Source organism: Marmota marmota, unplaced genomic scaffold (assembly GCF_001458135.2).
Source record: "Marmota marmota marmota unplaced genomic scaffold, marMar, whole genome shotgun sequence".
NCBI lineage: Eukaryota > Metazoa > Chordata > Mammalia > Rodentia > Sciuridae > Marmota > Marmota marmota.
This window is the reverse complement of record NW_026000101.1, coordinates 5,738,763-5,761,674: the sequence shown is the minus strand read 5'-3', so window position 1 is coordinate 5,761,674 and position 22,912 is coordinate 5,738,763. Positions and strand designations below refer to the sequence as shown.

General features: G+C 42.7%; 1 non-coding gene across 1 annotated transcript; it reads left to right on the top strand.

The window, feature by feature from the left end:
- The first annotated feature begins 22,553 nt into the window (after positions 1-22,553).
- Positions 22,554-22,626, top strand: Trnav-aac. The gene has a single exon. It is a non-coding gene; the product is annotated as a tRNA-Val (tRNA).
- Positions 22,627-22,912: the final 286 nt, after the last annotated feature.

Here is a 22,912-nt window from a genome sequence, read left to right as displayed (position 1 = left end):
ATGTGGGACTCATGGGAGAAAAGTCAAGGCAAGGTCCTTCCATGATAAGAAAGTTAGGAGCCGCTCAGCTGGGAGATGCAGCCATTTCACGGTTGTTTCATAAACAGAAATGGGCCAGGCTGGAAAGGCAATTTAGAAGAAGAGGGATGGTCCAGGGATTTCTTTTTTTGGTGCTGGGGATTGATTGAACTCAGGGCATTCAGTTTTTGTGTCTTACTTCTTTCACTCAATATTTATTTGTGGTATTCATCCACATCCTAGATTTTTATATTTTATTTGGAAACAGGGTCTCACTAATTGCTTAGGGCCTCTCTAAGTTGCCGAGGCTGGCTTTGAACTTGCGATCCTCCTGCCTCAGTCTCCCAGACAGCTGAGATTACAGGTGCGCACCCTCCTGCCTGGCTGATGCATTGATCTCTGATGCTTCCAAAACTCCTCATCACTGAGAAGAAATGGAAACACATTTGCTCCTTTGCATCATTTTGCAAGAGCATATAGCACCAAGAGAATAGACAGGACTGTCCAGGATCACCTGGGAATTCAAGGTAGGTCCAGTCTCCTGAGTCCCTGCCCTTTTCCAGAGGCGTAGGTAGGTTTTATGAAAGGGTTTTCTGTGCTCCTGCAACTCGGGGCCTTCCCAGTTCTTGCTATTTGAAAGCCTTCCCAGAGAAGGTGACTTAAGTATTTTGAACATTTTTTAAGTATAACACACAGAAAAGTATACATATGTGATTACAGCTCAATGAATTTTCACGAACCCACGTCACCAGCAGTCATATCATCAAACAGAACATATGAACAACACAGAGCTCCCCATCTGGGGCAACCTTCTAGTAACTTCTACTCCTCTAAGAGGTCACTGTTGTCCTGAATTCTAGCCTTCATAAATATGACTCTGCTTGAGTTTGATTTTTTTCTATAAGGAATCTTATTGGGATGTGTGTTTTTGTGTCTTACTTCTTTCGCTCAATATTTATTTGTGGTATTCATCCATGTTTTTGCACATGTAGATTGTACCCTCTCACTGCGGTGCTGCATTCTATGCTGTGACTGTGTCATCATTCATGGATCTCATCTATTGTTGATAGACATTTGGTTATTACGATAGTGCTCTTTTGAGCACTGTAGTATTTGTCTTTTGATGCCTTTCTAACACATTTCTCTTGGGTAGACTCAGGAGTGGAATTACTTTGGGAGGTGATTTAAGGAGGAGGTAACCTCCCCCAAAGAGTGGAGGAAGTGATTATGTAGAGTCATACCGTAAACAAGAGCAGGAGATCTTTGGAGAATTTGAGGGACCCAGTGGGTGGGCCCCTGGTGCTCATCAATCCCGAGCAATGGGAGGCTTCCTTCCTCAACTTTCCTTCTTTCCTCTTTCTGGATAACTCTTGCTTTTCAGCCATTTCTATATGTCACAAGCTTGCCATTTCCTGGGACCTTCCAATTGTCTGAGGTTAGCTGCCTCTGCCCGGGTAGCTTTTCCCCCTGGGCTCTTACAGCTTTCTCTGATTCTTGTCAATACAACACCCCTGCACTGGCGCTGTCTGGTGACTCTCCTTTTTCTTGACTAGACTGAGTTCCTTGAAGGAGAGACTGGGGTTGGCCTGGTCCCTTCTTGCACCTTGTCTCTACTCTTTCCTTTTCCTGCCCTTATCCCTGCCTCCAGAAGCTGATCTCATGGGCTGCATCAAAAGCTCCCATTACTTTTTCCTTATTTTTGGCTTTGGCCCTTGGAAGACCAGAGGAAGAGAGGAGAGGAAGGGAAGGTGATCCTCCCCCAGGCTGTGCTCTGCAGGGTGGTCTCAAGCTGACTGCATTTCTATCTGAAGGTTGTAATGTCTCTCTTGGAGGCCAAATCCCCGCTTCAGGCCTAGCCCTATGAACAATCCCAAAATTTCGAGGCTCAGGTACCATGGGCCCCTTACTATTCTACCAACCCTGCTCAAATTGTCCTAATCTGTGTGTGTTATCAGCTAGGACCCTAACGACATATACATTTTTATTTATTTATCTTTGTATCTACCTGGCAACTGTCTGGCACATGCTCGTGAAAAATGAAGGTTAATTGACTAAGTAAATAAGTGGAGAAAGAACTGGGAGAAGGTGGGTATGGAGGAGTTGACCCTCAGCCAATAGAGAAGGACCTCGAATGTTCTTCTATGAAGTTTAGACTTAAATCTTCATGACCAGGCATTACAACTTCAAGTGTCTATAACTGGGAAGCCCAGGTGAGACTCATGGCACAGGAGGAAATGAATGGTGTCTAAATTATGCCACCACTAATCAGCATCAGCCCATTAACATTCCACAGGAATTTGGACCAAGCATGGTTAGATCTTCTGGTTTTTCGAGAAATGAGAAATCTGGATTTTGATGGGGAATGCCAAGTTTTAAATGTTACCAACATTTAAAAAATTTAAATACTTCATCTTGGCAAATAAACACGTAGCTGCTAGTTTTTAAGATCTCTGTAACCAATAGGGGCCTGTTAGTTAGCATGAGGCAGAGAATGAGGTGATCAGATCTTGCACAATGCCATGAAAAAGAGATCCCCAATAAAAGAGCAGGCCCTTTGATCTCAGTCCCCACAGCAGTTTGACTGTGCTGAGAGGCTGTTACTTACACTGAAAACACTCAACTTTCCCCATGATGAAGATATATATATATATATATATTTTTTTTTTTTTTTTAAATCAGGTTTAGTACTAAAAATAGCATCTGGTGGATTTCTCTACTTTAGTCAGGTTCCCAGCCACTTTCTCTATTTCTGCTTCAAGCGAGGAGCTCTGAGTTCGTTTGGGTTTTATCAAATTATACACTGCGCAAAGGCATCCATTTCACCAACAGATGGACTTAATGTGCATGAAAATACATGCCTTTTAAAGAAACTAAATTAGTAGTTCCACTTCTTTCCCCTTTTATTAAAGACAGAGTTCTAGGAGAGCTCTCTGCTATAAAGTCAGACTTTATAGACATCAGCAAAATGAGATTTATTTGGATGGAAATCGGACGGAACATCAGAGGATTCCTCCGCAACACTGACCCTGCAGGTTTCAAGTAGAGATTTGAAGAATGCCAGCTTCCAGTCCCAGGCATGGTTAGAAAACAGAAGAGCAGAAAGATAAAAAGTTTGAAAACCCTCAAACTCTCTTTAAGAGTTGGAGGATTTCTTGAAAGGATGTGTTGATGGCTTGCTTGGATCACAGGCGTCAGGACTGGGGAAGTCAAAGGAAGCGAGGAGATGCAGTCCACAGAGCTCTAGGACTGAAGTCAGAAGACCTGGGCGCTTGTCCTAGTTTTGTCATTGATCCCCCTTGTCACCCCAGACAAGGTCCCCTCTTCTCTCAGATTCTTTGGTTTCTCACTTGGAATGCGGAGGCAATAATCCCACATTGTCCACCCTGTAGGGTTATTGTTTGGGAAGAATTAGAAGTGTTTTGAAGGAAAGCACCTTCCTTTTCCATGTTTTTATGGATTTATGGAACTGCTTACTTATTATAATTATGAAAACAATAGCATGAATGTATTTTCACTTTGAAATTTCAGCCAATACACCATCAACTCAAAAATTCCCTTTGGCTTCTCTTTTTAACTCAGTCTCAGAAGTAACTCTGAACAGTTTGATCTGAATGTGTCCTTGAATTTTTTCCATGAAATATTAGACATAAAGACATGTAATATAGACAAAGAGTTATGTGGTGATTTTTTAAAATTTCATAAATAGAATCATGCTGCCCATATCCCCCAGTTTGCTTTTCTACTGAATAAAGCATTCCATGTCAGAACATGGAAACCAGCCACATTCTTCTAGAAGGTTTCACAGATGCTATAGTTGGGATACACCATGGTACCCTGTGAATGGATAATATAGTGCTTCCAATATTTCATGGTTACAAGAAAATGCAATGTATACTTCTTTGTACCTCTGTGAAACTATTTCCCTGGGGTAGGTATCAAGAACTAAAATGCTTGATCAAAGAGAATAGGCATTTAAAATTTTTATAGACAGTTCCAAATTGCCCTCCAAACAGGCCACCAATGTGCATTTCTACAAGCAGTATTTAAGAGTACACCTCTTTCCCTCCCTCACTGACACTGGATATTAATTTTGGCCAATCTGATGAGTGAAAAATGGAATCTTGCTGTCATTTTAATTAGCACTTCCCAGATATCTAGTAGGGTTGAGCAACTTTTCATATCTTTACTGGCTATTTCTAAAGATGAGAACCTTGCTATACATTGAAAAAAAAAACACCATAAAAACCGTGGTTGTTGTAGAACGAATGGTGACAGTGTGGGAGATAGGGTCTTAAGAATGTAATTGTACTCACAAGCTCGGTGACTCATGAAAAGTCACTTTATTTTTTCATCTGTACAATGGAAAACATGCTTCTGAACCCTAAATATTTCTGTCCTCCAAGATTCATATGTTGAAGCCTTCACCTGGGATGTAATGCTGTTTGGAGAGGGACCTCTTTGGACGTAACTAGGTTTAGCTGAGGGAAGCTCTTTGCAATCCAGGGGAAGGACTCTCTCTCCAGGAACTGATGTCACTTTCATGGTGGTCTTGGACTTTCCAGACCCAGAAACTTCTGTTGTTGAGGTCTCCCAATCCATGGTTCTTTGTTATGGCAGTCCAAGCCACCACCATTCCTCCCCCCAGGATTGTTATGATAATAAAATGGGAGTGCTTGTGCCCATCCTCTGTGATGGGCTTGGTCTGTGTTCTCTAGGCAGAGTTGGTGGTGTAGTTCCAGTGTCGGTCCAATGTCTGAGACCCAGGAGAGCCAGGGATGTAGATTCTAATCCAAAGGCGGGAGAAGAACTATGTTCCAGCTTAAAAACGTCAGGCAGATGGAATGAATTCTCCCTTGTTCAGCCTTCTGTTCTGCTCTACTCTTAGCCTCAACAGAACGGGTGAGGCCTGAGGACAATCTGCTTTATTTGCTCTGCTGATTCAAATATTATTCTTATCCAGAAAATCCCTCGTGGACACACCCAGAATAATGTTTAGCCAAATATCTAGGCACCTGATGGCCCAGTCAAGTCAGCTCATTAAATGACCCATCACAGATAGATAGTCTGGGAAAAGGCATGGACCTTTTTGGGTGATCTAATATTCTGAAGAAAGAATCGTTTTTAATTCTGACCCTCTCCAGATTCTCTCCCTATTTAGAATGCACTGGTATTCAGTGACTGCATAGCTATTTATAAAGTAGATTCCTATTGAATAGTTGAATCAAAATCTTCTGTTTATTTATTTATTTATTACTGGTGATTGAACCCAGGGGCACTCTACCACCAAGCTGCATCTGCAGCCCTTTTACTCTATTTTATTATTTTTTTCTTAAAATATTTGAGACTAGGTCTTGCTAAGTTGCAGAGGCTAGCCTCAAACTTGCGATCTTCCTGCCTCAGCCCCCAGAGTAGCTGGAATTACAGTTTTGTGCCCCCCCTACCTGGCCTGACTTATCTTTATTAGTGGAGATAATTGTTTTGTCTGGAGTAGAAAGTTTACAATGATTTGATAGACGCCAGATTAGGTGCCCACAGGAGGTGGTCAGCACCATGGAGCCAGTAACATCAAAAATCTCCTGGGACCAGGGCTTCCTAGGGAAGTTTGGGCACCTCCATCCCTCAAATTAAAAGGAAATAAAATAGCCTCCCTGGTTGGCATTTGGATCTGGCTTTCTGGATTGTCCTCTTTCTTGGTACTGGCAGCTGGGTTGGGCAGGACACAGGACTGGGTGTGTCAGATCCTGGGAAGCCTCACGTCCCTCTCCTGCTGGGCAATGGCACCTCTCTTGAACAACAGGGCACAAGGCCTATTCTTCATTAGGCCTTGTGCCCTGTTCACAAAATAGGTTCAATTTCATGGTCCTGAAGGTGTCTTCCATCCTGCAAGGTCGGTGATATCAGGACCTCTTTTGCTCTGCTCCTGCGCTAAGTCATTAAGCCAAGACCCTTGACCTTGAGAAGCCCCTCTGTTTCTCAGAGCCAGGCTAAGGAGGCTTGTGGGAGGTGTGCTTAGCTACCTTTTTGCTGGGAGAATCTGTGTGCACCCTGGCTATCTGTAAGGGAAAGAGTGAATTCAAAGAGGAAACACAGGTATTGGATATCAATACCTTTTCTTGGGGTGGAAATTCCCATGTGTTCACTCAGAATAAGAGATGGGGTGGCATCTGAGGATCTTCTGTGGGGTGTCAGCGTAGGACAGAGCTGGGGGAGGTCTTGTAGGTAGGGCTTCTTCTGTAAGCACACCAGTGAACAATGTCAAGACTTTCCACTCCATCCCACTGCCCTTGGCCTACTTCAGGTCCTCGTCAGCCCACACCACAACTCTTGCTTCTCCCAGATACCTCCAAGTTTATTCTCCAACCAAAGCATTCTATAAATCTACCACCAGATTTATTTCCTGATGAACAGCCCACATGATGGAAATACCCAGCTCAAAAACTTTCTCGACCTGCATGGTCTGCTTCAGACAAACTTTTTTCTTTTTTGTCTTTTAATGACCTTCTGCTGCAGCCAGATCAGATGACTCACTTATTACTTCAAACATGTGGATGATATCTATCATGTACCATCATTGTGCTGGTCACTTGGGACACAAAGATGAACAAGACATTGTCTCTACCCTGGGAAATCATTGCTTTGTAAACTTTTTTTTTTTATTATTATTATTCCTACCAATGCACCAAAATCCAACTCATAACTTCCTCTGTAAGAGGCCCCAGAAGTTCCCTTCCAAAGGACACATACATGTACAGTATCCTATTTGCCTGTGGGTATCTCTCTCTGCCATACACTCTGCATTCTCTCTGGTTCTCTTGCTGCCTTCCTCACCTGCCCTCCATCTGGAAAGCTCCTCCAGCCTAGGAAGCTATCTTGTTAATTTCCTACTAAATTGTAATTGACACATAAGAATTGTACATATACATGGGAAGCGGTGTGATATTTTGATACTTGTATATAATGTACAGTGGTCAAGTCAGGGTAACTAACATTTTCATTTCCCCAAATGCTTATTATCATTTTTTTTTGTGATGGGAACATGCAAAATCCTCTTTTCTAACTATTTAGTGATATACAATATATTAATGTTAACTGGAGTCACCCTACTGTGCCACAGAACACTAAAATTATTTCTTGCATCTAACCATCATGTTGGACACTTTAATCAGCTTTTCCCAATTCCCCCTCTCCAGCCCCTGTCATTCCTCTCTGTAATTCCCAAAGAAAAGGCATCAAGCCTGCCAGCTAGCAGGGGCTCCATAATTACTTGTCTCATCCTATTGATACAGCAGCTAACCTTCTGACTGAGCTGGTTGCCTGGATTTCGTCCTCTGGATTTAAGTAAGTGAGATCTTGGAGCAATGTCTCTAAGCAGTTCTAACACTGTGCCTGCATGCAGAACTAGCTGGACGCTTGCAAAACTCTCAACACCCAGGGTGTACCCAAGACCCTCTGAATCAGGATCATGGAGGGTAAGATGCAGGCATCCCTTCTTTTTAAACTCCTTACTTGATTCTAATGTGTAGCCCCATTTGAAAGCTCCTGCCTCAGAGGTTATGTTGGTTCTTCTCCAGGCTAAGGGTTATCGACCTCAGGAGATTTTGCACACCGGACACCAAGTAATCTCTTGCTGTAATAACGTCCTTAGAAGGAAAACTTTGCAATTTCATAAAAAAGAATCAACTCATAATAGCAAGAGTGGCTTTACTGCAGTCCGAAGTTCAGAAGTTATATTTCAGAGATGAGGGCTTAACCCAAAGGAGAACAATATTTGGCAGAACAAGGCTATAAAAATTTCCCAGCAAGCAAGTAAACAAGGAACCTGAGAATCATAGAGCACATGGTAATAAAGAAATATTAGCCTAGTTGCCTTTCACCGAATTCTAGCCCCCAAACCAACATGCTATTAATCTGTTCCTATCTATAGAAATTGGCCTGGGCTCCTGTCACTGATTAGATTGTGCAAAAACATGGATGAATACCACAAATAAATATTGAGCGAAAGAAGTAAGACACAAAAACACACATCCCAATAAGATTCCTTATAGAAAAAAATCAAACTCAAGCAGAGTCATNAAAAAAAAAAAAAAAAAAAAAAAGCCATCAGCCTGCTGTTGAGCCATAAGGCAGGTAGAGGAGGGCGGGGAAGACAAGAAGGAAGAGTGCTCCTAGTCAAATCCTCCCTTAAAATGACTGGCTGCATTTAGAACGTGAAGGCCAACTCTCTCGAGGATCAATGACATTACATTCTGTATTGACATTACATTCAAAATATGTGCTCTGTAGCATGTGCCTGCACATGTACTTTATTATTACCAGAACAGCGTAAGTGCTGCACCAAACGAGCTCAACTGTTTTTTTTTTTTTTTTTGTAACTCACTTCTTGATACATGTACATTTTACCAACCCTCTCTACCTTTGCCTTGTGAATTAATTAAAGGAGACCAAATTAAATGGTCGACTAAAACAGGGAAGTAACACCCCAAGAAAGCATATGGTAGGGCTGTTGGCCATTCAAAGCAAATTCTGCTTCCCTTAACAAGCCCAGCTTTTGAGGACAGCCAGCACTGGACTCTCCCCTCATCCGGGGCCCAGGCTTACTCAGTCACAGAAGTAAACATTTCCCTTACTCTTGCTTTGAGCCTCACCGACCCCCGCATGCATGGGCTGAATTTTGTACTCATGAGCATGGCTGACACTATATGTGCACAGGGCAGCAAGGAGCAGGGGACCCACATGTGGCTGAAATCTCTTCTGCTCACTGGTGTGTTCCCGTGTTCCATCAGATACATTCAAAGTCACACTAAGAATTTCAGGGTGCTTCCAACAGATCATGAAGCAAACATGGAGTCCTTCTGAGCATGGGGCTCTGGGGAATTTCACAGGGGGCACATCTATGAAGCTGGCCCTAGGTACAGTGAAGGCAAATATGTCGATGGAGTGTAGGAGAGTAATGGCTTCAGAATGTGTTTGGGCAACGTGTGTGATATTCCCATCTGGTAGACCCATAATCCACTTCTGGAGATGTATCCTAAGAGCCCTAATCCTGAAGTTTTCTAAAAAGCTTTATTTGCAAAGCTGTTTTGCAGAATTACTTAGAGCAGTGAACAACTAGATATAACTATGCAACAACTAGGTAGAACTGTGTAAAAATAATTAATCAATGAGACACATCTTTGATGGAGTATTCTATACCCAATAAAATCTACAGAATACATGTCAATGGATGGGAAATTGTGTCCGCAAAAATGAGTACTTTATTTTGGCTTCCATTCATTCCAAACTCTATTTGATGAGCCTTTATTCCTTGATTATTATTATTGTTTTGTGGTGGTGATACTGGGCCTCGCCCATGCCAGGCTAGTGCTCTACCACTGAGCTATCCTGCAGCCTTTTACATTTTAGTATTGAGACTGGGTCTCGCTAAGTGGCCTTGAACTTGCCATCCTCCTGCCTCAGAGTCTCCAGTACTTGGGATTACAGGTGTGTGCCACGGCGTCTGTACTTAATGATGGATTGTCTCTTTGATGTAGTCCGATTCTTGGAGGCCCCCATGTCTCCAGGGCTTCTGTCTAGTGATGTAACAGCTCTCAGACAACTGCCCATGGTTTACACAGTTCATAGCATGGGGCACTCTGGTCTTTTCCTCAAAAGATCTAGATTTCTGTTCAATGATTAGGCAGGGGAGACTGGGAGGTGGCTAGGAGGGTTCTTCCATGGCAGGAAGGCATTTTTTTTTTCTGCCTGGATTTTTATTTCTCTGGTTTTAGGGTAGAATTAATTAAAGTGCTTATGATGACACCTCCACAGTTTGAGCTGCTTGGGTACCACACCTACGAGAGCCTGCGAGATTGAGGCTCAACAGAACCTGAGTTTGAATCCAGCTCTACCTTTTTTTTTTTTTTAAGGCTTTGTGAGTGTGTGTGTGTGTGTGTGTGTGTGGAGGCGGGGGGGAGGTTAAAAAACACATAACATGAATTTTACCATCTTTTTCCTTTTGGGTACTGGGGATTGAATTCAAGGGCACTCCACCACTGAGCCATACCTTTAGCCCTGTTTTGTATTTTATTTAGAGACAGGGTCTCACTGAGTTGCTTAGTGCTTCACTATTGCTGAGGCTGGCTTTGGACTCACAATTCTTCTGCCTCAGCCTCCTGAGCTGCTGGGATTACAGGCATTGTGCCACTGCACCCAGCTGAATTTTACTACTTATTTATTTATGCTGGAGATCAAACTCAGGGTCTCACACATTTCCAGGGAAGCTTTCTACACGGAGCTATGTTCCCAGCCCCCATCTTAGCAATTTTTAAAGGTTCAGTAGTGTTAAATATATTCACCTGCTGAAAAACAGACCCACTAAGGCTTTCTTTTTAACAGTTTTTTTGAGGTAAAATTGATATGCAAATTTATTAATATATAAAACTCAATGAGTTTGGACACATGCAAACTCCATGAAACCATTGCTGTAGTCAATGTATTAGTAAACTTATCTATCATCTCCAAAAGTTTCTTTGTGCCTCCATGGTGTATGTGGGGAAGCGGGCAAGGGCACCCATAACGTGGTATGTGCCCTCTTAACAAAATATTTAAGTGCACAATAACATATTGTTGACAACAGGCACTATGTTGTATAGCGACCTCCAGAATTTATGCATCTTGCATGCAAAATATTGTAGCAGCTATGGAAAGTTATTGCAGTATGGAGGTTTCTCAAAAGACTAAAAATAGAACTACCATATGCTTCAGCAATCCCACTTCTGGGTACATATCCAAAAGGAATTGAAAATCAGCATCTTGAAGAGATATTTGCACTTCCAGGTTCACTACATCATTATTCATAAGAGCCGAGGTATGAAGGAACCTAAATGTCCATTGATGGATAACTGGATGAAGAAAATGTGGTATATACAGACAATGGACTATTTTTCAGTATTCAAAAGAAGGAAATCTTACCATATGCAATTGAATGGATGAATCTGGAAGACATTATGCTAAATGAAACCAATAAGCCAGAGAAGGACACACATTATGTGCTCGGAGTTGTATCTCTTACTAGCTGTGAGATTTCCGAACCTCAGTTACTGTGGCTGCAAGGAGGGGTTGCATCCTCTCCATAAGAGGGTAACTGAGAGGACACCATGAGAGCACTGAACTTGATGTTGTGTGCTAGACCTGTCCTGAGAAAGCCATTCTACAGAATGGTGGTTGGTTGTTCCACCAAGTCTCATACCTCGCATCCTTCTGGTAGGGCGGGGGCGGCAGGGAATGGGGGGGTTGGCAGGCCAAGTTTGGCAACTGAGATAGCAAATCAGTTGCCAAATATATTGTTTCCAGTAAAATTATTTTTCCAAAACATTTTATGATGATTCACGTCTTACAAACCACAGAATTTTTCATTTATAATTTTTTTATAGCATAACAAAAATATCCTTTTATGTTTTTAAAGTATTAGCAAAAATTTAGGAAGTTTCTGTCATGGTTAAACTTCTCCTTTGAATCCTAGACACCTCTAGAATTCAAACCTAATGACTAGAATAAGACAAAGGTAGTCAGGGAACTTTTATTACATATTGTAATACAATTTTATGATACATTGTTAAGTGCTGCTACTCGTTTGTTCTGCATTCATCCTGTCATTCATCCACATGTGCAGTGAGTACCTGCTGAGTGCCAGCATCTGGGGACTGGAGACAGAGAGACGGCAGGTGTGATTCCTCTGTCCTTCCTGCCCTGCACCTGTTTTTCCAGGAGGCAGGCTTGTCAATTAGCATGTTATGGTGTCCACAAAGGACTGTGGGAGACATAAGTGGGGGTGTCAGATATGGCTGTAGAAGTTGAAGATGGCTGGCAGAAGATGGACCATGGCTCTTCCAAAGCCCTTCAGAGCTCTGGTCTCTACAACACTCCCAGCCTGGTGTGCTTAGATACAGGCTGCCTCCAGCCCTGGAGCATGAGTTGCTGGCAATCAGTCAAAAGGCTTTCTACTCATTCTCATCAGCAGTAGAGCCCAAGGCTTGGTCAGGAAGCAAAATGAAACCATTAACAAAATGAAGACTGGGATTTCCAAATCCTAGGTCCCTAGATGTCCATGTTCACTGTTGGCAAATATACAAATGGTTCCGTGAGCTACAGAAACAAGGCACCTAGTGGATGGGGGGGATGCCTTTATCTATCTACCTAGATCAAAAAATTACCTGTGGGTGCTTGTTAAAGAGTAAATTTCTGTTTTCCAGAATGCAAGGACTAAGTCAGAATCTCTGAGAGAGAGGTCTGATAACCCATTTTTAACTAGATCTCTGGTTATTCTTGGACACAATTACCATTTAAGAATTATTGGTATAAGAGAAAAAAACACAACTCAGAGTGGACAGTCTTGGCCCTTGACCTTTCTGAGCTCCAGTGTTCACACTGTAGAATGGGACTTGAGAATAGCATTTTCTTGGCCGTGTGTCTGTGCAATTGAAACAAAATTATGTAGGTGATCTCACCTCATAATAATAAAATGCTGTATAGTGCTTCGTCATCTTTATTACTTCTCACTCTCTTTTCAAAGGGCTCTTTTTATAAATATGTTAGGACTTTATAATTTCCGGTTTTAGTTCTAACTTTAGAGATACTGTCAACACAATCACTTGGGATAGAATAAAATGCGTTTTGGAAATACAGTGATCAAGAATACCCTGGGTTTCTTTGAGAGTCTAGTCTAGGAAGAGATATGTAAACAAGTAATTTCAATGCAATTTGAAAATAATAATAATGGTCATAATAAAAACATTTAAATTAATAATCATTATTATAATTAACATTTTTTGAGCCTTATGATATACCTTGAGTGTTGGTGTTTTCTCATTTCAGTTTCATTATGGTCCTATGGGATAGGCATTATTATTTGCATTTACAGATAATGAAATTGTGACCCAAAGAGATAGAATGACTTGCCCAAGGGCATAGAGTCATAATGAAAGAGATCCAAACTCAAGCCTGTCAGATTCTAAAGTTCTTTTTCCTTTGTTCTACAGAGCCTCCAGCAAACTAGTGGGTCTGAATTTGCATTTTCAAACATAACTGAGCCTGATGTCCCTGGTCTGAGAGGTACCTTAAAGCAATACATGTGCTTTAAATCGCATTAACATTTGATTTTACGATGCCCAATGGAATCACAAACTGAGAAAAAGAAGTCTGGAGATGGAAAAGTTCTTTGCCCAACTCCACTGTCTTTTGTTTTTTCCGAGTAGTCCTCAAGGAAAAATTAATTAAGACATTCACTAAGGTATTTACCTAAGTTAATAGTCAATTATCTAACTGGTCCATAGACAAGGTCTGCAGCCAAGAAGGTTCTATTTGGCCCAGATCATCTCGTATGAAAGTCCACACCACCCGCGTTTGCTGGTGTTGCTTTTGTTAAATAATAAAGTTATGCTCCTCTAGAACAGTTGGCATTTTCTCTAATCTGACAGAGACTGAATCACATTCCCTAATAAGTGTTTCCTACTTAGCTTTGGCCTTTGGAAAACTCAGAACTTCATTTATGCCCCCAACTTCCTCCTCTGCAGTGCTGGGAATCAGTCTTCCTCTGCCTTCACGTGATTTTCTAACATTATTTGTCACTTCATTATTTCTTCCCTAGCCATTTCCATCTAACTAGACTGTTGGATTGTTTCAAAAGTCACTTCCAGTTTGGACGGGGTGGGTGAAGCAAATGTAAATGTATACAAAGGGTCCTATTAATTTTGTGGAAAGGAAAATTTAGGGAAATAAAAGAATCTCCACCTGTGTCAAGTTGGCAAGTGTTTGAATGATTCTTTGGAAATATAACAAGGAATGAGAAGTTTTGGAAGGAGATAGTGAGCATATTGAGGTCCTCTGGAAACAGAAGTGTCTGGCATTGAGCTGATTGTGTAAGTATGAAGCTCAAAAGTGAGGTGGGGACTGGGGATATGGCCCAGTGGTAGAGCACTGGTCTAGCGTGCATAAGGCTCTGGGTTCAATCCTCAGCACTGAGTATAATAATGAAAGGAGCAAGGTGAGATCTGGAAAGAAAGATTTAGAAGTCATCACGCCAGTTGTTGAAACCATCAGAGGAACAATTCATCAGGAGAAGTTGCTTAGCCTCAAATGACAGCAAAAGCAAGGGAAAAGCCATACAATGCAGAAATGATCCCGTGACTGATGGCATACATGTGTCCATTACTCATTAACCTGGAGAGCTCAGAATGAGCTATGTGATGCCATATTGACTCCTGATCTTAAATCTTATGAATGGTCATACAATGTCAATTTATACTCAGCACTAGAAATGCTTCTTCCCATGATACATGCTTTTTTTTTTTTTTTATAGATGAGTTGTCTTTTCCTATTGAGTTTATAAATCATTCATTTCCCTGTGGCTTGAAAACAAGAATCCAATATATTTAGAGAAGGGATGTTCAGATGATCATTGTTAATGGGAAAATTCTGACTGCTTCAGGCTTGATTTTTTTGGTGTCTGGCACATGTAAGATGAAGTTAATCCATATTATGAAATATTATGTTTTCTTTTTAAAATTGTAATATTTTAAAACTTAAGATCAGAGCGAGCTTACCAGTATTTCCTAAGTAAAACATCATTGAGTATAAATATTACAGAGGACCTCCAAGTTTTCTTGTTAAGTGGTCTACATATTTATATGAAAAGGGATTTTTAAAAGTTTCCTTTGCCAACTCCCCCTTACACCCCACTCAGTGCTAGTTAATTAACCAATCATAAGGAAAAGATGAAAGTAATGTGAACCTGAACCCCTTGTGTTCTGGAAAAAATATAAAGTCCCAGAATAATGAAAATCAATTTCAACTAATGAGAAACAGAAATAACTATCAATGGAAATAGTGAAAATAATTAGATCAAACAGGTCAAAGCTTCACAGAAAATTAACTATGTACTTGTCTGGCTTGTGTAGGGCCTGGACCCTGGTTGAATGGTCATTGGTGGAACCAGGGCCAAGCCCTTTCCCTCAGAGAACACCAACTATTTAAATGTTCTTTCAATTTCATTAGCTGAAGTGTTGTTTATATGCCTTTTCATCTGGATTCCATCTCTCCACAGACATATTGGAAGTTCCTGTCTTTCTGCTGGATTCTGCCATCTTGAAATAGCCTGTCCCTATTCAGTCAGCAAAGCGGAGAGAGGAGGTACAGAGTCACGTGGCTTGGTTGACCTGGAAGAGGAACTGGATCCATTCCATCTTAAATGCTACTTGTGGCAAAAAAATCGATGGGTAGCAAAATTCATTTCTTCTTTCTCAGTATCAGGGCAGGATCAATTTTCCAGCCTTCTTTGTAATTAGGTTGGGGCTAGGAATGAGCATCTCTTGGAACATGGAAATAACAAGAAATAATGAAGTGGCAAATAATGTGAGGAACTGTTGTCCACTAGCATTTGCCACATTTTAACGTGTGCACCCATCACCCAGGATCTTGTTAAAGTGCATCTTCTGATCCAACACGTCTAGAGTGGGGCTCATGTTTCTGCCTTTTGATAAGGTCTCAGGTGACATGAGTGCTGCTGGTTTCATGGACAACTGAAGGGTAAGAATGTATTCCAGCCTGGCCACAAAACTGTCCTGTGCAGTCTTCCTTGATCTCTCAACCTTATCTGTGCAGCCTCAAGCAGAAAACTTGAGGTGGCAGAGCCCCTGGATGGCTGGAAGGAGACTGGGATCCCTGCGTCCCTCACTGGAGAAATCTGCTTGGAAGAGCCGCTGACTCAGAGGGACCATGAGAGCACAAAGAGAGAGCCTTTTTGTGAAGTCACGGATGTCAGGGCTTCCTTGTTAGATCTTACTTTAACATTTCCTTTTATCAGCTGCTAATTCTGAACCTTTCCTTGACCCCAAATTTTGAATCAGCTCAGTCAACTTACCAAATACCAATTTTTGTACCAGGTCCAATTATAGGTGCTAGAGAATGAAAGCAGAGATAAAAGAAGTGGAGTTCTTTTTCTAAGAACTCCGGGACAGGAGATAAGAAGCGGAATCAAAGAATCAATATATTTTAAAGGTAACAGAGCCCAGTAAGACCTACTGCCTGACCTTCCAAGAAGCAGATGGAGGTACAAGCTGTGGACACCGAACAAGGCTTTCTAGAAGTGGTTGTATTGACATCAGTCTTGACAGATGGGCAGAGTTTGGACTTGTAACAACCAGGATAAAGGCAGAGCACATGAGAGGAGTTTAAGGAAGTGAATGGCAGGAACATACATGGGGAAATGTGAGATTTGCCATCAAGATCAGGTACAGGGTGAAGGTTCAGAGTCACAGAATATATAATAGAAATGAACGTCTGGGTTGTGTCATCTGTCGCTTTGAATGTCGGCCTAAGGAGCTTGAATTTTCATCTTGTAGTAAGGAATTCGTGGTGGGTTAAGTAGGCATGAGATCTCATTAGGTACAATGCAGAGGGGGCAGGAGAAGGTGGTTCTGGAAACATTCTCTCCCCACTCTGGAGCCCTGTTGCAATAGCTGAAGTTAAGATGTGAGGCCCGAGGATGAGGAGTGTGGGAATGAAGAAGAAGGGAAATCCCCTGACAGCACTGTGAGAAAGGCAGAGTGGCACCTCCATCCCACCCACCAGAAACCAGGGGCTGCAGCTCCTCAAGGCTGTGTCTTGCCTTGTGACCACCATTTGGTGACACATAGCCAAGGCATTTTTTTACTCCATTCTCAATATGTTTTCTACTTAAGTACAATGCTGTTGCCAGTGTTGCAAGTGACCTCTAAGTTGTCCTTGGTGGGCTGGATCTAAGCATGACATGATTCCCACCTTTCAACTTGGCCACCTTTGCAAATTTGAATGTGAATGGTTTTGAGTCACCCCAGTTAGGAAATACACTGGATCCCTACTTCACCATGACCTACCAATAGCAAGTTTAAGACCCACTACAAACTACATTGGCCACTCCAAGGGCATGCAACTTACTATTTCTTTGGAGCCTCTACCAGATCTGGGTGACAGGCTGGAAGAGTATTTCTAACCCTCCTGGGGGCTCCCTTTGTCCCATAGCTAGCCAGATGAAGAAGCGGGAAGAATCACCTATCACTCTTCCTTTCTGTCTTCATCTTGCCCAGGCAGGCTGGGCCATTGGGAGAGAAAGTGAGATCTTTTGAGACAACAGATAAATGACTTCAGATTGGGGACTCTTGCTTGGAAATGGCTGTGGAAACAAACTCTTTCTAATGCCCGTCTGGATCACCGTTAGAGGTGGCAAAACAGGGCGACCTGCACCTGTTGGTGTGGCCAGCCAGAAACTTCTTTGAGCCCAAAGACTGCCGCTTCCTAACTGTACAATCTGGAATGAATGATTTAACATCCCAGAGGCAAGGTTTCTACAGTTTAAAGTGAATATGGTGATTACCTTCCAGATGCTGTGACATGACAGTGATGAAGCTCTGGACACAGTGCATTGCCCACAGGGCCCACGGGGCCCTTAACGTTCATGTTGCTGCCTCACCTCTGGTGTTATACAATGGGAGTAATGTTAGCTGCTTTAACAAACATCCAAAAAGTGTCACTGCCTTTAAAATAATAATATTTTATTTCTCATTCACCAAGCTGTGGCTCTGTGGGTGTCCCTGGTCATCAAGAAGCCGCAGGGTGAGTCACGTCCCAAGTTCCTTCTTCCTGTGGCTTCTTTCCTGCCTAGGATGAGTAAGGAGAGGGAGAAGAAGGATGCTTTGGTCCAGGAGGGAGACAGCACTTCCTTCACTGGTGTGAAGCCATCACATGACCCCCACGAGAAGCAAGGGGTGCTGGGAAATGTGGTCACTGAATTGGAAGCTACTTCTCAGTGACAATCCTACACTACAGATGGGGAGCAGGAATCTGTGGGGAGCAGTTAGCCATCTCTGCCGAAGGAGGGGGAATACTGGGATTGGGCTATGGACCAGGAAGCCAGGTTTATAGTGGCAAAGACACATGCCAGCTTCACAACGGGGCAGGTCCTACCCCGCTTGGTACCTGGGTATGAACAAGAAAACATTTGTGGTTGGAAAGTGGGGCTGGTGATTCAGGCCTGTTTGGGACTTGGAGAGGATGCCCTCGAACCCTTTGTTCAACAAACACCTCCCTCCTGCAAGGAGGTGAGAGGTCATCTGTCTGTCTACTTTGACACTTTTACCCAGTGACCTTTGGGGCTTCAGACACCTTCTCAGCAGTTGGAGTGAGCTTGGTACAAACTGTCCTTGGGTTTGGCTGTGACTGACTCACCCAAGGTCTGAGTGTGAGGAGAAGGCAAAAACAGACAAACAGGACTTTGCCATCCCAGACCTGTGTCATGTAAACAGGCTGTCTGCTTCGCAGCCAGAGTGAGCCCAGGACATGGGCTGGAACCGGAGCCTGAACAGCTAAAACCCAGAGCGTTGGACACTGAGGACTTTTGTTCAAAGGGCAGGCTGCCCACATCCAGGGCACGAGGAGAGGCAGGATGTGGGGAAAGAAGATGGCTTCGAATCAGACACAATTGGTCCTCCCCACTTACTCAGCTCTGTGACCTTGGATAAAAGTCATTTATTCTTTCCAAGGCTCAGTTTTCCCACCTGTGAAATGGGCCAAACTCTGTGCATCCCCAAATGCTTCAGGAATAAGTAAAACAATTTGTTTATGCACGTATACAGTGGGAGCACAGATGCATGTGACTACTATTTCTCCTCCTCCCTGCTTCTCTCTCCATGGAGTAGAGGAATCTGTCACCTCTTCGGGTTGATAAATGAATAATAGTAGGCACTATTTCTTGAGCTTCTGTTATGCACCATTTAATCCTTGCAACAACTAGAAGGTAGTTTTATTCCCATTTTATAGACATGGACTCTGAGGCTCAGAGAGTACACCAAAGGTATGAGCTTGATGTTTCTACTGCCTTGTTACTGAGGGGAAAGAAAAAGAATCATAAGGAACAGAAGAGGTGATAAATGTTAAGTATGAGAGCCTTGGAGGAATCACTAACCTAAAGTCTAACCTTGGATAATAGAATTCTGGTCTTAATTTGCCTCCATTTAGTTCATATTCATTCATCAACTTATCTATTACTGATTACTTAGCAAACCCCATGAGCGCCCTGAACCTCCAAGCCTTGCTACTCAAATGTGGTTCCTGAGTCAGAATCATCAGCATCCCTGGGAGCTGGAGACGCTGGCTGTCTGGAATAGAATCTGTGTTTTCATAAGGCCCCAGGTGATCCCATACATCAAAGATGGAAATATCCTGGTAATACAGGGGGGCTGCCTCTTCCCAGTGCTCCTGCCTTCCTGGTCCCCACAAGAAACAGTGAGGCATCTCTACAGTGCGTTTTGCCCTGCTCATGAGTGCCCTATGGTAGTCTAGAGCCTGGTGACCCTCTGTACCAGGGGAGCATGTGTGGGGTGTGCCCCTGGGCCTGGACAGAGGGAAGTGCAGCAGATAAGCCTTCGGCCTTAGAAAATGTCACCTCCTTCTCATTTACGGCACCTTATTGTGGCCCTGGGACTTCAGTTGGTGGTGGAGGGGCAGGACCCGAAACCTGAGGTCTCTGTGATTTCTAAGACATTGTTGAATCACGGACCCACAAGTAACATGTTGTTAACCTTACATCACAGTGATGCTCATGATTATTTATTGGGCATCATCATGACTGTGTGGCTTTGGGATAACTCTGCCCCCTCTATGTATGTGTGGTCAGAGACTTCTTGAAGGGATTCTAGATTCACAAAATATTAAAAAAATAGGAAAAGCTTCATTGGGAAGAGGTTGGCTGTTTAATAGAAACTCAAGGTTAGGTGGAAGAGTCAGGGCCTGGCATGCATTATGTTTGTTCCCATGAGCACTTCTGGGAAATCCTGCCATTATTCATAATGATGAGCATCCACATGCTAAGGACCTGGAGGAGTGACGGCACAGCACGTGTTTAATTCTTATGCTATTTTCAGGTAGGAAGCATCATTCCCTTTTAGAAGCAGAAACTGGGCTCAAAGAGACTGCATAACTTGCTCAAGTCATATAGACAGTAACTAGTACTGCAGGGCATTCTTCAGTATTTGAAATAGTGCCACACTTGATTGTATCACTCAAGGTTCATGTTCTGGAGCCTTGTTCTCCATATGCAATAGTCTGGGAGGCAGGGCCTAATGGGAGGTATTTAGATCATAAGAATTCCACCTTCTGAATGGATTAATGCCAATTATCAAAAGGTTTGAGGCTGTAAGTTCACCCTCTCATTCTCTCTTATGCATGTTTTCTTGCCCTTCTGCCTTCTGCCATGGGATGACACAGTAAAAAGCTCCTTCTCAGGTGTGGGTCCTTTACTGTGGACTTCTTCCTGCCTAGAACTGAAAAAATAAATTTCTTTCTTTCTTTTTTTTTTTAATTACCCAGTCTGTCTGATTCTGATATAGCAATGCAAAAACAGCCTAAGGCAAAGGGGAATTTAAATAAGGAAAGCCAGGCATTCCTTATTTAAATAGGAATGAGAATTGACATTCAAACAAAAAAAAATCTTCCAAGTGGATTCCTTAGGCTTTATTTCCTCTGCCACTTCCAAAGGAGATGTTAGAGAGTGGGGAGGAGAGTGAGCAGAATTAGCCATTTACGGGGCAGTGGTGATCTTGACTATGTTCAGCTCCTGCTTCCAATATCTCAGGGCCATTCTATTCCTTAGCTTCTCCTCTTCCACAAAGGCTGGCCCACTATGGACCAAGAAAGTGGCTGGTCCAGGATGAAGCTCATTGTCTTAGCATTTATTCTGTCCAGCTTCGAGGCCCAGCTGCAGGGCCAGCCTCCTGTGATTGCCTGGTGTGTGGCATCAACAACCCAGTGACTACTAGGGAGGTTTTGATGCTGACAGATTTCCAAGCTGGGCTCTACCCACCTCAGGAGCCTGGTTCTGAAGCTTGGAGCATGTGCAAGACAAAGGGAGATGGGCTGAGGACCACGGTTTCATGGGGAAGTGCTGGCATCTTGTTAACGCAATAGTACAAAATAGCTTTCATTGCCCTCCACACTCCTTCGAGAGCACAGACTGGACTCAACATGAGCTGAGATTTAGGTTGGGACACTCCTGCATTAGTTCAGAGATGTTTTTGTCAAAGTCAAGCAGTTTCTCCAAGTCTCAGGGGATTTTGTTTGTCGAATGGGATGTTCAGATGGGAGGGAAACTTAGTGTGTGATACAGGTCTTCATTCCCAATGGGTGTGCAATAAACAATTGCAAGAACTGTGCCATTTTGCTTCATGAAAGTTACTTGTTATTTGAATATAAACATTTGATGTTCACTTATATTCAGCTGTCACTATAAAACCTATCTTAAGGTGCAACCAATCTGGAAAGCAATATGTAGATTCCTTTGAAAACTTGGAATGGAACCACCACTTGACCCAGCTATCCCACTCCTTGGTTTATACCCAAAGGACTTAAAAACAACATACTAAAGGGACACAGCCACTTCAGTGTTTATAGCAGCACTATTCATAATAGCTAAACTGTGGAGCCAAACTAGATGCCCTTCAATGATGAATGGAAAAAATAAAAGCAATTAAAAAAAAAAAAAAGAAAACGTGGTATATATACACAATGAAATATTACTCAGCATTAAAAGAGAATAAAATCATGGCATTTTCAGGTAAATGAATAGAGTTAGACAATATCATGCTAAGTGAAGTTAGCCAATTCCCCCAAATCAAAGGCTGAATGTTTTCTCTGATATCTGGGTGCTGATCCATAATAGGGGTGAGGGGTGAGCATGAGAAGAATAGAGGGATTTTTGACAGGGAAAAGGGGAGGGAGTGCAAGGGAGGGGGCATGGGGGTAGGAAAGATGGTGGAATGAGATGGATATCATTACCCTAAGTACATGTACGAAGACACGAATGGTGTGACTCTACTTTGTGTAGACCAGAGACATGAAAAATTGTTCTGTATATGTGTACTATGAATTGAAATGCATTCTGATGTTACATATAGCAAATTAGAATAATTTTTAAAAAAAACCCCTTAAAATGAATGTAAGTGTAAATAAGATTTCATGTATCCTGCAAGTTCAAGTCCAGGATAACCTACCTTCAGGTGCAGCTGGATTCAGGGATTCTCTTTAGCCCTAAGCTCAGTGCTCTTCCCAGTGGCTCCTTCCTGCAGAGGGCTCTGGCCACCAAGCTCCAGAATCACGTTTTCCAGCTGATTAACTCCCAAAGGGGTCCCTTTGTCTCTTTTTTCTCCTTTTCTTCTCTTTTCCTTCTTTCTCTTTATTTCTTTCTATTTTTTCCTTCCTTCTTTATTTCTCTCTTTCATTCTTTCTTTTCTCTCTCTCTTTTTTTCATGTGGTATGTGGGATTGAACCCTGGGTGTCCTACCATGAAGCTACATTCCCAGCCATTTTAATTTGAGACAGGGTTTCACAAAGTTGCTGTGGCTGGTCTCCAGTGAGTGTTCCTTCTGCCTTACCCTCCTGAGTAGCTGGGATTATAGGCACAAATTGCTGCGTTCTGCCCAAAGCCCATCTGCTGACTTTGATCAGCCTTGCTTAGATCACACAAGCAGGGCTGGGGATGTAGCTCAGTGGCAGAGCATTTGCCTAACATGCAGGGGGCCCTGGGTTTGATCCCCAGCACCACAAAAGGATGGGGGAGGGGAGGAAGATTAGATCACCCAACTATACCTGAACCAATGTGATATGGTTCAGAGGCATAAAGCCCTGAGATTGCCTAAGATTCTGGAGTCATATGACCAGTCTGTGATCAGGTAGGGAATGTTGGTAGACGTGGAGATTGGCAGCTTTGGGAAGGGAAGATGACCTTTCCCCAGAGGCCGTGAGAATGCTAGAAACAACGGGAGTCCACCTCTAGGGTCCCAGAGAAAGGGCTACTTGTTCTCCATTCGTCCTTAGTTCTCCCTGTGACTTA